At 39.2% G+C, this 14,434-nt stretch overlaps 2 long non-coding RNA genes across 6 annotated transcripts in view; one reads left to right on the forward strand and one right to left on the reverse strand.

Annotated features, from left to right (window-relative positions):
• The window catches only part of LOC106509522, a 192,898-nt gene continuing 178,734 nt past the window's right edge, over positions 271 to 14,434 (reverse strand). The window contains exon 6 of one of the 3 annotated variants that reach the window (XR_002342073.1): positions 271 to 310. This is a non-coding gene — a long non-coding RNA (uncharacterized LOC106509522). Of the gene's footprint in view, positions 311 to 355; positions 1,468 to 6,671; positions 7,180 to 14,434 lie in introns of those variants that run through there. The other 2 variants (XR_002342072.1, XR_001307132.2) reach the window with 2 other exon arrangements.
• LOC106509521 overlaps positions 12,917 to 14,434 on the forward strand; it is a 62,492-nt gene continuing 60,974 nt past the window's right edge. For 2 of the 3 annotated variants that reach the window (XR_001307130.2, XR_001307131.2), the window contains exon 1: positions 12,921 to 13,559. This is a non-coding gene — a long non-coding RNA (uncharacterized LOC106509521). Of the gene's footprint in view, positions 13,560 to 14,434 lie in introns of all 3 variants that reach the window. The other variant, XR_002342074.1, reaches the window with a different exon arrangement.

The following is a 14,434-nucleotide window of genomic DNA, read 5'->3' on the forward strand; positions in this document are numbered from 1 at the left end:
CAACATTTTATTCTTCTATTTTATTTATTTATTTATTTATTTATTTATTTATTTATTTATTTATTTATTTATTGCTTTTGAGGGCCGCACCCACGGCATGTTGAGATTCTGAGGCTAGGGGTCGAATTGGAGCTACAGCTGCTGGCCTACACCACAGCCACAGCAATGCCAGATCCTAGCCACATCTGTGACCTATACCACAGTTCATGGCAACACTGGATCCTCAACCCATTGAGCGAGACCAGGGGTCGAACCTGCAACCTCATGGTTCCTAGTTGGATTTGCTTCCACTGCTCCACGACGGGAACTCCTGATTCAATATGTAAAAAAAAAAAAATCAATCACATAATCTACATAATAATCTTCATATCAATAGACTTATGAAGAAAAATCATATGATTATTATCAATTGATCCAGAAAAGCATTTGACAAGATCCAAATCCAATACCTATTCATGATGAAATCTGGCTCTGCTTCCTGGCCAACAAGTATTTATGAAAGAGAATACATGCATGAATATTGAGAAAGGGAGAGCGCTCCATCAGTTCATGAGAGATTTTGACAAATATCTGTAAGACAGGAAGTAATAGAAGAACCAAGGCAGAGCAAACACACTCCAGCCCAGAACATAAAGGGAGGAAGCCTGCAGTGGAGAACCGTAGCAGAGGTGGCCACTAGCTCTTCTTGGACTAGGCTAACGACAGTATAGGTTAGCCACTCACAGTTACAAGCAGGAATGGTTCTTCTCAACTATTTTATGTCATAGCACAGGTGGGAAAAATAATATGTGTAAGAGATAGTTTTAAATAAATGATTAGCAGATCACCAAATTTCATATGAACGCTTTCTGAAGCTGAACTGCCTAAGAATGCATCCTGAGTCATACTGGCTCTTTTTTTTTCAACTCTGTGTTTTCACAACTGCTCTTCCACCACTTTACCAAAGAGAAGCAAACATTCTTCAGGGATTCATTGCCCTGAATGGCAAGTAAAAGAATAATATAATATTTATTAATGCCTTATAAATGCCCCCAGTCCATCTCATTAAGACATTAATTTCTGATAAATTTTACTTTTTTGCTAATATTTTTTCTTTAATCAATTAGAATAATTTTTAACATACTGCTTTATGGTCACAAAAATAAAAACATCATACATGTGTTTCTAGTAGATAAGTATTATAAGGATTATTAATAAAAGATTTTCAGATACTTCCACTTCTGGAAAAGATGGAGTAACAAGTACCAGTGTAGCCTCAAGCTTTGAACAACCCCAAACAGGACAAAAACATGAATAAATAGATATTTTTTTGAGACACTGGACTCCTGGCAGTGGAGAATAGTGCATTGTGAGGGACAGGAAGCAAATACCTTAGATGTTTCTCTTGCTTGTTCGCTCTAAGGAAGCCAGCTGCCATGTTGTGAGCAGCTCTATGGAGAGGTCCATGTGGCATGAAACTGGAGGCCTCTAGCCAAAACCAAAGATGTGCTGAGGTTCTTATTCCAACAGTTCACAAGAAGTGCAATCCTTCCTACAATCATGTGGGTGAGCCTGGAAGTGGATTCTCCCCTGGTCAAGCTTTCAGACACTACTGCCTTGGCTAACAGCTTCATCTAAGACCTTGAGCCTCAGATAGCCAAGTACATAAACCATGCTTAACTTCCTGACACATAGAAACTGTGAAATAATAGCTATTGTTTTCAGCTGCTAAATCATAGAGTAATTTGTTACACAGCAAAAGATTAATATGGGGAGACAGACATGAGAATGGATACATTTGATGTTTTATTTATTTATTTATTTATTTAGTCTATTTGCCTTTTCTAGGGCCGCTTCCGAGGCATATGGAGGTTTCCAGGCCAGGGGTCCAATCGGAGTTGTAGCCACCAGCCTTCCCCAGAGCCACAGCAACGCCAGATCCCCAACCCACTGAGCAAGGCCAGGGATTGAACCCGAAACCTTATGGTTCCTAGTCAGATTCGTTAATCACTGAGCCATGATGGGAATTCCTCTTTTTATTTTTTTTAATGATTTTTATTTTTTTCCATTGTAGCTGGTTTACAGTGTTCTGTCAATTTTCTACTGTAAATTCAATTTCTAATACTGCTGCAACTGGTCAAAGAACAGGCTTAAGTATCTTCCTCACACAACCAATTACACATTTTAACTCTTTTTCTTCTATTGTTTGTATCTGCTGCAACTTTTCGTTTATGATAGAATAAAATGCCCTTTTCCTAAACTCCTCCTATTCCTTAAAGATTTCCAACTAAAGTGATTGAATATAACAAAGTAGTATGCTTTCCATCTAATGCGAGAGAAAAAGAAAACACTCCGTCTGGGTAGAAATTGATAATTAGCCATATCCAATTCCTGGACATCTGGCTTTTAAAAGAAACTAAACATAGTAATGTCTTTTTCCCAGGGCATTCTTTTACCAAAAATGCTATTTATTCTTTTGGTCTTTGAAAGCATAACATTGATGCAGTTTTAAATATCAATTTACCAAAGATCTGTCTCACTTTTTTTCATAGTACCATACATAGTGTTATGTATTTATTGTAGAAAATTTGTAAACTATAGAGAATTGTAAGAAGGAAAAAAAAAAATCTCACCATCCAAGGTAATTTTTCACATTTTGATGACTATCTTTTCCAGATTTGACTTTAAAAATGAAAGGAATTTCAGAATAACATTCTTCCCCTCAACAATAAATCCTAACAACAAAGGAATATTTTAATGAATGAAATTTAATAATGAACATCAAACCATTTATTCCATTGAAATCCACATCCATTTCCTCATACAGTTTGAGGTGTAGTTGATGACACTGACATTTTAGCCCTGATCACCAGTCTGAATAGCTCCGGGAAAAAACCCATAAGGCTAAAGCAGTCCCGGCAGCATATTGAGGATAGTGGGGCTCAGGGAAACACCATATGTTTGCACCCACTTTCCCTTTGTGCTGCAACTGCTGCTCCAGAATTTGTTGTGGGGGAGGGGTTCATAGCCTTGCACTTGGATCGTTAACAAGCTGGAGCCCACTCAAACAAGTGCTGGAGAACTGACAGTTAAATGTCAGGAATTTTGTGAACTGGTTCTTGAACATGTTCATTATTAAAAAATTAAACAATGTAAACTTTTGATTAAATGAATTATATTCCAAGAAAAGGTCATAAATACTCAAAACTCATCATTTTCAATCATTTTACATAGGCAATCTTGCTATTGCCTATGTTGCTGAAGCTATTTCCATCTACTATATCTGCACAGTAGAACAGGAGGTAATGGTTGCTGGGGCACATCTCTTTGTAACTCTGCGTCCTGTGACTGCAACTGGTAGTTTGGAATTGTCCAGGGTGAGCGTATTTAAACTATGGAAAGAGAAGAATACTCCAAATGTGGGCTCTATATTTAGTGTTTTGTTGACTGTATAGTGATGGAGAAAATGTAAATACTGGTGTACTGTTGTGGTTCAGTGGAAACGCATCTGACTAGTATCCATGAGGATGCGGGTTCCATCCCTGGCCTTGTTCAGTGGGCTAAGGATCCACTGTGGCAGTGAGCTGTGGTGTAGGTTGCAGATGCAGCCTGGATCTGGCATTGCTGTGGCTGTGGTGTAGGCCAGCGGCTACAGCTCCAATATGACCTCTAGCCGGGAACCTCCATATGCCGTGGGTGTGGCCCTAAAAAGACAAAAAAAAAGAGGAAGAAAAAAATGTTAATACTATAGATTAAATTAAAAATATGTCATGTCTATAACCGCTACATTGTCAATAGCACAAAGTTCAAAGAACTATTCCTCCAGTATTCACAAACTATTATCCAATTCATCCAAGTCAATCATGTCACTGATGAATGAGTCAAGTTCCAACACATATCTTCATGTTTCACTTTTATCTTAACCGTTAATGTCAATGAAAACATCAGCCAAAATTCTTGTCAATACACACTTGTTTGTTATTTACAATGGGATATTGGTTACGGATACAAAAGTTCAACAAAAATCAGTGAAGCATTCGATAGGAATCAATTGGCTATATGGAAGTCACACTAAAGGATAATGTACAATTTATTATTATTTAGAAAGTATATGTTCAATGCTCTTTATATCAGTAGAATTTAAAATAAATCTGTGCATGTGTGTGTGTGTTTCAGAGCACCAGTTGTTAATCATTTATTAATACATTATTGATCAAAGCAAGTTCTACCCTTTGCCCCATTCACCATAGTGTCCAGCAGATCCCTTTCAGCTAAGCACAGACTGATAAATAAATAGGAAAAAGAAGTGAAAGAAAAGAGCTGGAGGGATAGCAGAAAAGGGAGGAAGAAAAAGTTTTCACTGTCTTGTGTTTCATCTTCAGCCAATGGCTGTCTACCAGAAAGGAGACAAACCATTACACAACCCTAGTGACCTGGAGTCACAAACATGTGTGGGATTAGCTAATGTGTGGGGGAGAGCTAAGGAGCCAGGAGTCAGTAATCCATCAACAGTAATCACACTGACTCTGGGTCAGAAGTTGTTTTAGGTTTTTCTTTCTTTTTTGTTACTAACATTTAAAAAATTGAGGTATAGGCATTCCCTTCATGGCTCATTGGTTAACAAACCCGACTAGTATCCATGAGGATGCGGGTTCAATCTCTGGCCTTGCTCAGGGTAAGGATCCAGAATTGCTGTGAGCTGTGGTGTAGGTTGCGGATGCGGCTCGGATCCCGAGTTGCGGTGGCTATGGTGTGGGCTATCAGCTGTAGCTGTGATTCGACCCCTAGCCTGGGAACTTCCATATGCCATAGGTGCAGCCATAAGAAAAAAAAATGCAAAAAAGAAAAAAATTTGAGGTATAATTTATACACAGTAAAATTCACTGTATAGTTCTAAGAGTTTTGACAAGTACATATAGTCATGTAATTACCACTGCAACCAAGATACAGAACTTTTCCATCATACCCCCAAATACACTTGAGTATCTCCAGCTGCTGGTAACCACCAATGTTTCCTGTGCCTCTTGTTTTGTTTTCCAGAATGTCATTTAGAAGGACTCATACAGTATGCAGCATTTTGAGTCTAGCTACTCTCACTTAGCTTAATGTTCTAGAGAGTCCCTCATGTTGTTGCATGTATCAGCAGTTCTTTTCTTTTTCTTTTTTCTTTTTGCTTTTTAGGGCTGCACCCTGGGTATATGGAAGATCCCAGGCTAGGGGTCGGATTGGCCTACACCACAGCCACAGCAATGCGGGATCCGAGCCGTGTCTGTGACTACACCGCAGCTCATGGCAATGCCGGATCCTCACCCCACTGAGGAAGGCCAGGGATAGAACCCACACCCCCCTGGATCCTAGTCTTGTTCGTTAACCGGTAAGCCAAGAAGGGAAATCCAGTTCTTTTCCTCTCTTTTCTTTTTTTCTTTTTCTTTTTTTTTTTAGGGATGCACCTAGGGGTCTAATCGGAGCTGTAGCCGCCGGCCTACGCCACAGTCAAAGCAACACAGACTACGAGCGAGTCTGCAACCTACACCACAGCTCATGGCAACAGCGGATCTTTAACCCACTGAACGAAGTCAGGGATCGAACCCACAACCTCATGGTTCCTAGTCAGGTTCGTTTCTGCTGCGCCACAATGGGAACTCCTCTTTTTTTCTTTTTAAGGCCACACCCATGGCATATGGAAGTTCCCAGGCTAGGGGTCGAATCCAAGCTGCAGCTGCCAGCCCACACCACAGCCGCAGAAACACGGGATCCAAGTCCTGTCTTCAACCTACATCACAGCTCACGGCAACGATGGATCCCTGATCCCAGCCAGGGGTTGAACCCACATCCTCATGGATACTAGTCGGATTCACTTCTCCTGTGCCACAATGGGAACTCCCAGTAGTTCATTTCTTTTTTTGCAGTATACAGATTGCAGGATACCGTACCACTGGTTGTTTTCAGTGTAGAATGATTGTGAAAAATTCTACTTGTTTGTTTACTTATTTGCTTAAAGACTTTTGGGGGGAACAGATTTAGGTTCACAACAAAACTGACAGGAAGGCACAGAGATTTTCCACATATCCCCAGAATGCCCCATACATGAATAGCTTTCCCCATTATCAGTGTCACTCACCAAAATGGTACATGCATTTAAAATTTTTTTATTGAAATATAGTTGATTTACAATGTTGTGTTAGTGTCAGGTGTACAATAAAGTGATTCAGATATCAGGATATATATGCATATTCTTTTTTAAGTTCTTTCTCATTATAGGTTATTATAAGATATTGAATATAATTCCCTATGCTATACAGTAGGCCCTTGCTAATTATTTATTTGATTTATAGTAGTATGTATATTTTCACCCCAAACTCCTAATTTATCCCTCCCCTCCCTTTTCCCCTTCGGTAACCACAAATTTATTTTCTATTTTGTATTCCCCTCGGCAATGAGTAAGAGTTCCCATTGCTCTACATCCTTGCCAACATTTGGTGCTGTTGGAGATCCAGATTTGGGTCTTTCTAATAGGTGATAGTGGCATTTTTTTTTTTAATGGAGTTTAGAGAATTCTTTACATATTCTGGATCCAAGTCTTTCAATTGATAAGCATTCCACAAATATTTTCTCTCAGGCTGTAGCTTGTATTTTCATTTTAGCATGTCTTTTAAAGAGAAGTTTCAAATTTTGAAGTCCAAATTATCAGGTTTTTTTTTTTTAATAAAGCAAGTTTTTGTTGTTGTATCTAAGAAACCTTACCTAATCCAAGTTCACAAAATCATTCTCCTATGATTTCATCATAAAGTTTTATAGTTTATAGGTGGTACATTTATGTCTATGATCTATTTTTGCACCTAGAACAAAATAAGGGTAGAGGTTCCTTTTTTTGGTTGAATGTGGGTGTTGCAAATCGCTCCAGCACTATTTATTGAAGGGACTATTCTCTCATCATTGAATTATCTTTGCGCTTTTGTTGAAAATCAATTGAAACATGTATGTATATGGGTGGTGTTGGAATTTTAAACTAAGACCTTCTATGTCATGGGCTATGGACTATCCTTTTGCGGGATGGAAAGGGATAATTCACAGGGATACAGGCACCATCCTCACCAGTTCCCAGGATTTAGTACATTCTTGAGGCAGGAAGCTTGGAGGAAGGCTCAGGCCTAGGCTTGTTCTTTCTTGAAATGGAGGCAAGGGGAAGGCAGGGAGGTGCTGAGAAAGAGACATTATTTCTTTTCACTCTAGTGACCGGAATAAAAGGCTTAAATGAAAAAAATATATATTTTTAAAAATTTCTCCAATACATTACTTTTTTTTTCTACTGTACAACATGGTGACCCAGTTACACATACATGTATACATTCTTTTTTTCTCACATTACCATGCTCCATTGTAAGAAGAAAAATTATTACTGAGGCAAGAAATGCCTTCTATTTCAGGGCTCTGTCTTTCCTCCTAAACTAGTTCTCCACCCTCAACACAGAGACACTGACACACACACAGACACACACACAACCTAGTGTTATTAATCTCCTATTCTGAGGCAGGAGAGAGGTCAGTTATCTTTGTAAAAATACGTTATGCTGGGATGTAGAATGGAGGTCATTTAAAAATACAATGGCTTTGGAATTCCTGTTGTGGCACAGTGGAAACGAATCCGACTAGGAACTGCAAGGTTATGGGTTCGATCCCTGGCCTAGCTCAGTGGTTAAAGATCTGGCATTGCCTTGAGCTGAGCTGTAGGTCACAGACGAGGCTCGGATCTGGCGTTGCTGTGGCTGTGGCGTAAGCCGGCAGCTGTAGCTCCTATTAGATCCATAGCCTGGGAACCTCCATATGTCACAGGTGCATCCCTAAAAAGAAAAAAAAATTTTTTTAAATACAATAGCTTTATCTCTTCATTTGTATGCAATTTCATTTCCCAAGTTAATAGGTCTTTTCAAACAGAAGAGGCTTTGACCTAATCCTTTAGATTGTACCTGCAACTAAGCAACATATGAATACAAAGGGTTATACTAATATACAAAGAGTATATACTAATTCTAAAATTGATTCTGTTTATTAAATGTCTTACTTTTATGAAATGCTTACTGTAGTTTAATACTTATGTTTTAAACCCCTTTATTGATTCATGTTGTTTCAGTCAAACATTGACAGCATAGCACTACATTCATAGGCACAGCCACTAATATCATAAACCCCAAATTATGGCTTTGTTACACAATGTAGCAGATGGGAGAAGTTGAGAAAAAAGTTCCCTTCAAAACATGGTATTTAAAACACAGTTATTAAAACTGATAGTAGAGGGAGTGTATAATAGTAGCTTCAAAGTAACTTGCATAATATTTACCTGAATTTCTTATTTACTCCTAAGAAAGGTGCCTAGGGCCAAAATCTGATTTCACAAAATAGTTCATAGGAGGTTTCCATCACAGTGCAGCGGAAATGAATCCGACTAGGAACCATGAGGTTTTGGGTTCGATCCCTGGCCTCCCTCAGTGGGTTAAGGATCTGGTGTTGCCATGAGTTGTGGTTTTGGTCACAGACAAGGCTCAGATCTGATGTTGCCATGGCTGTGGCAGAGGCCAGCAGCTGTAGCTCTGATTGGACCCCTAGCCTGAGAACCTCTATATGCCACAAGTGTGGACTTAAAAAGCAAAAAAAAAAAAAAAAAAAAAAAAAAAAAAATTAGCTCATAGGAGTTATGTAAGAATGAGGTAGACCCTTTCAGCAGAATCTCACCACAAGGAAGGAGTCAGATATACTGTTTCTAGGTATATTACCCACAAATTGCTAATACAAACTGGCTTTACAGGTGTTAAACAAAGAAGATGCTGACTTGCCTTTAGTAAAAGAACAAAATGGCTCCTTTGGTACCAAAATTTAATGTATTTGTGGCTGGGGTTGGAGAAATGTGATGCCCACCATTTGTTCCCGCTGGAGGAGACAGGATCAGAGGAAGGGAAGAGGGGATGACTTAGAACTATCAAATCCTGACGCTAGGAATTTAGGAAAAGCATCCCTAGAGAGCATAGAGCTTCCCTTTTCTGGTGCTTTCTGAAACAAAGGAAACAAGCTGGAGTGCGGATGGACTCTTGTCCTGGACTGCAGAGCTTGCAGACAGGAGGGCAGCAGCATATGGGTTGGTTTGATCTCCAGTTCGGGCTCTGGCTCCTTGGCTGAGAGCTTTTCTTTAAGACTTAGGGGACCAAAGACTTTTGGGTCCTTAACGGTCCCAGAGAACCATTTGGGTGGGATCATCCCAAGCAGCATCTGGCTAAAACTACCAGAACATCAGCTGGATCAAAGGGATTCTGAAAATTGAGGCAAATAGCCTAAATAATTCTGTTCAAACATACAGCTGGCTGCTGCAAAGGGGTCTTTTTGGCTTGTCTTAGATAACAATAAAAGTTATTTACATCACCTGGTACGTCTAGATGAGAATTAAAAGAAATCTTTTTGGGGGGGTAAATATACATTAATGTGGATGAAGCTGTTAGAATACATTTGCCTGCAGCATTTACTAAGAGCAGATGACAATATCTAAAAGACAGATTCTGATGCCAAAATTAAGAGTGAAGTATGAAATCTACACATACTTTATTTTTTTCCTATTACACAATGAATTTTATTACATTTACGGTTGTACAACGATCATCACAGCCCAATTTTAAAGCATTTCCATCCCAAACCCCCAGTGCATCCCCCCACCCCACAACCTGTCTCATTTGGAAACCGTAAGTTTTTTGAAGTCTTTGAGTCAGTATCTGTTCTGCAAAGAAGTTTATTGTGTCCTTTTTTTTTAGATTCCACATGTAAGTCTGCACATATTTTAATCTCAGGGATAACAGTCATCACGGTACCTTCCTCCACTGGGCTGTTAGGGAGCATGTGATACTCTGGGTCAAAGGGGGCTCTTTGAGGCAATCAGTGCCTTTAATATTCCCAGAATCCCACAATATTTTTCTTTAATTTTCTCTCTTAGTGTTTTAGGCCTGAGGTAGTGTCAAACAAGGTGTTATTCTAATCTATATCAGAAGAGCTTCACAACTCATGGGCTCACAGAGCTCATGCTAAAGCACATTCCATCTTGTCATTCCACTATGTGCTAGAGTGATATGAGCTTTGCACTGGGCAAAGCTTCAAAGAGTTGGCAAGAAAATGAAGGGCCTGCCCCAAAGAATGTCCTGCCTCAGGCTTTACTGAGGACACATTCTGTGGCGCATACCAGCTGCCACAGGAAAGCAGAAGCAGAAAGTCCCTACCAGTGAGCCTAGAACCTACATTGTCCAACTTGAGAGTATGTTGTATTTGTCAAAAGCTCACCATAGAACTGGCTATTGTTGAGTTCTCATGGTAAAAGAGAAAGAGAATCTCTTTTTCATTAGAAAGAAATGCTCATAATAAATATGAGACTTCTAAAAACCGTATTTTATTGCCATACCCATGGCCCTAAAAATAAATAAATAAATAAATAAATAAATAAATAAAATTGGATTTTATTGTAGAAGATAGACTAGTTTTTTTTTTTTTTAAAGTTAGCATTATCTTCATTTAAATACCTAAAAAGTGAACTTATTCCTTCTACATTCAATGACTCTGGCTTATTTTCCTAAAATACATCATATAGTCAAACATTCCCACCAAGCTAAGAATAGGAACAAGCTGTTAGTAAGATGGTGTGATGGGTGAGATCTAGACCTGTCAAGGGTCAATGATTATAAATGATCCTAAGTTAGAAAAAGCAGAGATTTCCACCACCCCCAATCCATTGTATTATAATACCTCTCAACAGTAGAACAAATGATTCTGTGATTTAAAACAAAAATGGCAGAATTCCTTAGGCCTGGGGACTTAAAAAGAAATTCTCCCCTCACTGCCTCCCATATTGGGGTCATAGTGGGGCATAAAGTAATGCCCTTGGACTTCTTCAAAAGCAAATAATTGATTTTTTATTAGGGCCGCACACTTGGCATATGGAAATTCCCTGGATAGGGGCAGAATCAGAGCTGCAGCTATGGGCCTACATCACAGCCACAGGAACATGGGATCCAAGTCACATCTGCAACCTTCAGCAGCACCGGATCCTTAACCCACTGAATGAAGCCAGGAATGGAACCTGCACCTTCATGGCTACTGGATCTCCTGTATCATGCTTTTCTCATTTCTCAAAGCAAAATGAAAGTTTTTTTTACAAAGAGAGTGTTGATTGGCTACTCCTCATCTCTGGTGAAGATAGAGAGCAAAAAATAGCGTTCGACTTCATTATTAGGAGATTAGGTTGGACATAGGAAGAATTTCCTGAATCCAGGAGTTGTGAAGCACAGAGTAGATCCTGATGAATGTGCTTTTCTTGTCCTTGGAGAACTCACGGCAACATACCTTTGGGGGGAGAACTTGCAGGGACAATATGGCATACGTTTGGGGGGGATAGAGGGAGTGGTTAGTGTAATAATGGAATAAGGAATGCAAAATATTAGTTATGGAATAACAGGCTGCTCAGTTGCTAAGGAATCCTAAAAATAGGGATGAGTGGCTGGCTGAGAGGGGTGGAGAGGAGTGGATATTTCTATGGGTTCCAACGGGCAGACAGAGCAGCCAAGAGCATGCGCAGCTACCTGACCTCCTGCTACCTGGCAGAGATGCTCTTGACCCTGGTCCCACTTTCTTCCCTTGAAGGCCAGCCCCAACCTTCACAGACCTCAGACTCACAGTAAGGGCTGGAGGCTCAAGTCCTATAGAACAGGGGTCCACAGCTCCTCCAGGAACTGTGTCCCTTGACGCAGCCCCAGTGCTACTCTCATCTACTTTCCAGATTAGTTCTCCAGCTTGGCAAAGTTTGGGTCACAGGCTCCCACCCATCTTTCCACAGTATGCAAAGCTGACTATTGGGGAATTGACAAAAGGAATCTAAGGGCGAGGAGCAGGGTGGGAGATTTTATTTCAGAGGAAAGTAGTTTTTGTTTTCATCCTGGATAAGGTGACCTTTCCGGCTTGGTGATTTCTAGTCTAATGATTCTCTAAAAGGATTTTAAACACATTTCGGTGAATATTCAACAAAAAGTGGAGAAATTTCCTAGGGAATGTGCCTGCCCATTTGCCACACCCCTTGATAGACAGCCTATCAATACCATGCTACTGTTTTTCTTTAAGAGAAGTTCCATTAGAGATTATGACTGTTATCTGTTATTTCCTGCTTGGTGGGGTTAAAAAAACATTCTGATGTTGCTATAAGGAAGGACCTAACTCACCAGTTTATTTTTCTTTCATTGATGGTAAAACATTGTAGAAATGATATTTGGTTGCTGTGTGGACACAGCAGATGGTAGGAAAATGGACGGTGGGCACACATGATAGAGGACATCAATTGAGAAACAGAATCCTCGTCCTCTGAGCTGGTGTAACTACAGGACATAGCAGGTTGGGTTCAATTGAGAAACAGAATCCTCGTCCTCTGAGCTGGTATAACTACAGGACACAGCAGGTTGGGTTCATGTTCTCTGAATGCTTTTGATGCCTTCATCTACTCTTAAAAAAAAAAAAAAAAAAAAACGCTTCAAGGAAGCAAGCTCAGGGCTGTTTCCACCAGATTCTTACTTTAACCTTGACAGCATTATTATTAGTTCAGGAGCTTGGAATCTCAGTTAGTGACTTTCTGTTTGTGGATTTACACAAGGGGCATCCCTACCCACGGGAAAAAAAATCTTTCCCTAAACTTGCATTGAGATTCATTGCTTTTAGTCAAGTCATTGTCTTTCCCTGAAAGGCTCTGTTAAATTCAAAAAGCATAAATAAAAAGTCCTTGGTAAGGTGGAACTATTTATAACGTTATCATATGATGACAAGCTGATGGGCTACAGGAGACAGGGTTTTTTTTTTTTTTTTTTAAATGACATATAATTCAGATTCAGTAAATTTCAGACCTTTTAATGCCCAGTTCTGTAAGTGTTGACAAATACATGTAACTGGCATTACAACGTAGGAATATGGAACAATTCCATCACGGCCAAAAAAAAATTCCTCTGTATCCCTTTGTGTCAAACCCTTCTTCATTCCTGAGCTACTATTGATCTGTTCTCTGACCCACTCGTTTTGCCTTTTCCAGAATGTCATATAAAAGTGTTCATACAGTATATATGAAGTCTGGCTTTATCACTTCGCATAATTTGAGAATCATCTATGATATTTTGTTTCAATAATTTGTCCACTTTTATTACTAAGTAGCATTTCATTGTATGGAGGTGCCAAATTTTATTTATACATTGCCCCATTAAGGGGCTGCAATGGACTGAATTGTGACCCCCCAGTACTCATATGTTGAAACCCTAACCTGCAGGTAATTTTATTTGGAGCTAGGGTTTCGAGGTTAATTGATTAGAACCTTAATAAAAGTTGAGTGAGGTCATAAGGGTGGAGCTCTAACTCAGTAGGGCTAGTGCCCATATGAAGAAGAGGAAGCCCCAAGAGTTCTGTCTTAGAGCACACACACTGAGGATAGAGAGAAGGTGGCCATGTACAAGACAAGAAGAGAGTCCTTTCCAGAAATGGACTCAGCTGGCACCTGGATCTTGGACTTTCCATCTTCAAGAACTGTGAGCAAATCAATTTCTGTTGTTTAAGCCATATAGTCTCTGGTATTTTTTTTATAGCAGCTTGCACACTTGGGTTGTTTCTATTTTTGTAATTATGAATAGAGCCATTATAAGCTAGAATTGGTAAGTTTTTACTTTTTAATTTTTAAAAATAGCTAAAACAGGAATTCCTGTCATGGCTCAGCAGAAATGAATCTGACTAGCAACCATGAGGACTCAGGTTTGATCTCTGGCCTCACTCAGTGGGTTAAGGATCTGGTGTTGCTGTGACTTGTGGTGTAGGTGGCAGATGCAGCTCAGATCTGGCATTGCTGTGGCTGTGGTGTAGGCCAGCAGCTACAGCTCCGATTGGATCCCTGGCCTGGGAACTTCCATATACCATGGGTGTGGCTCTAAAAAAAAATAGCTAAAAACATTTTCTCTTGGTTCAAAATGCTAGATAGTATATTGTACCAAATCCAATTAGACTTGTTCAGCGTATACTCCAACTTTTTGTACTATGGGCCACCAACACAATTTTTGTGTTTTTGCCAATATAATAGGTGAAATATTATGTCAGAGTAGTTTAACTGAAAACATTTTCATATATAAATATATATATATAAATTTTCATATATGTTTATATATATATTTCATATATACATTTTTATATATTTATATATATATAAATGGTTTAGGAGCCATTTATATTCTGATGAACAATTTATTTCCTTTATCCATTTTTGTATTGGTCTTCTCATTCAGCATTTTATTTGTAGCAGCTACACTAGGTTCATTAGCTATGTGTTTATAATATGAGCTGCAAGTTCTTTTTTCTGAAGTTCTTTCTTTTCTTTGTTTATGGTGATTTTAGTATGTATTTAAAAATTATGTTT

The sequence above is a fragment of the Sus scrofa genome, chromosome 2 (genome assembly GCF_000003025.6).
Source record: "Sus scrofa isolate TJ Tabasco breed Duroc chromosome 2, Sscrofa11.1, whole genome shotgun sequence".
In the NCBI taxonomy this organism is placed as follows: domain Eukaryota; kingdom Metazoa; phylum Chordata; class Mammalia; order Artiodactyla; family Suidae; genus Sus; species Sus scrofa.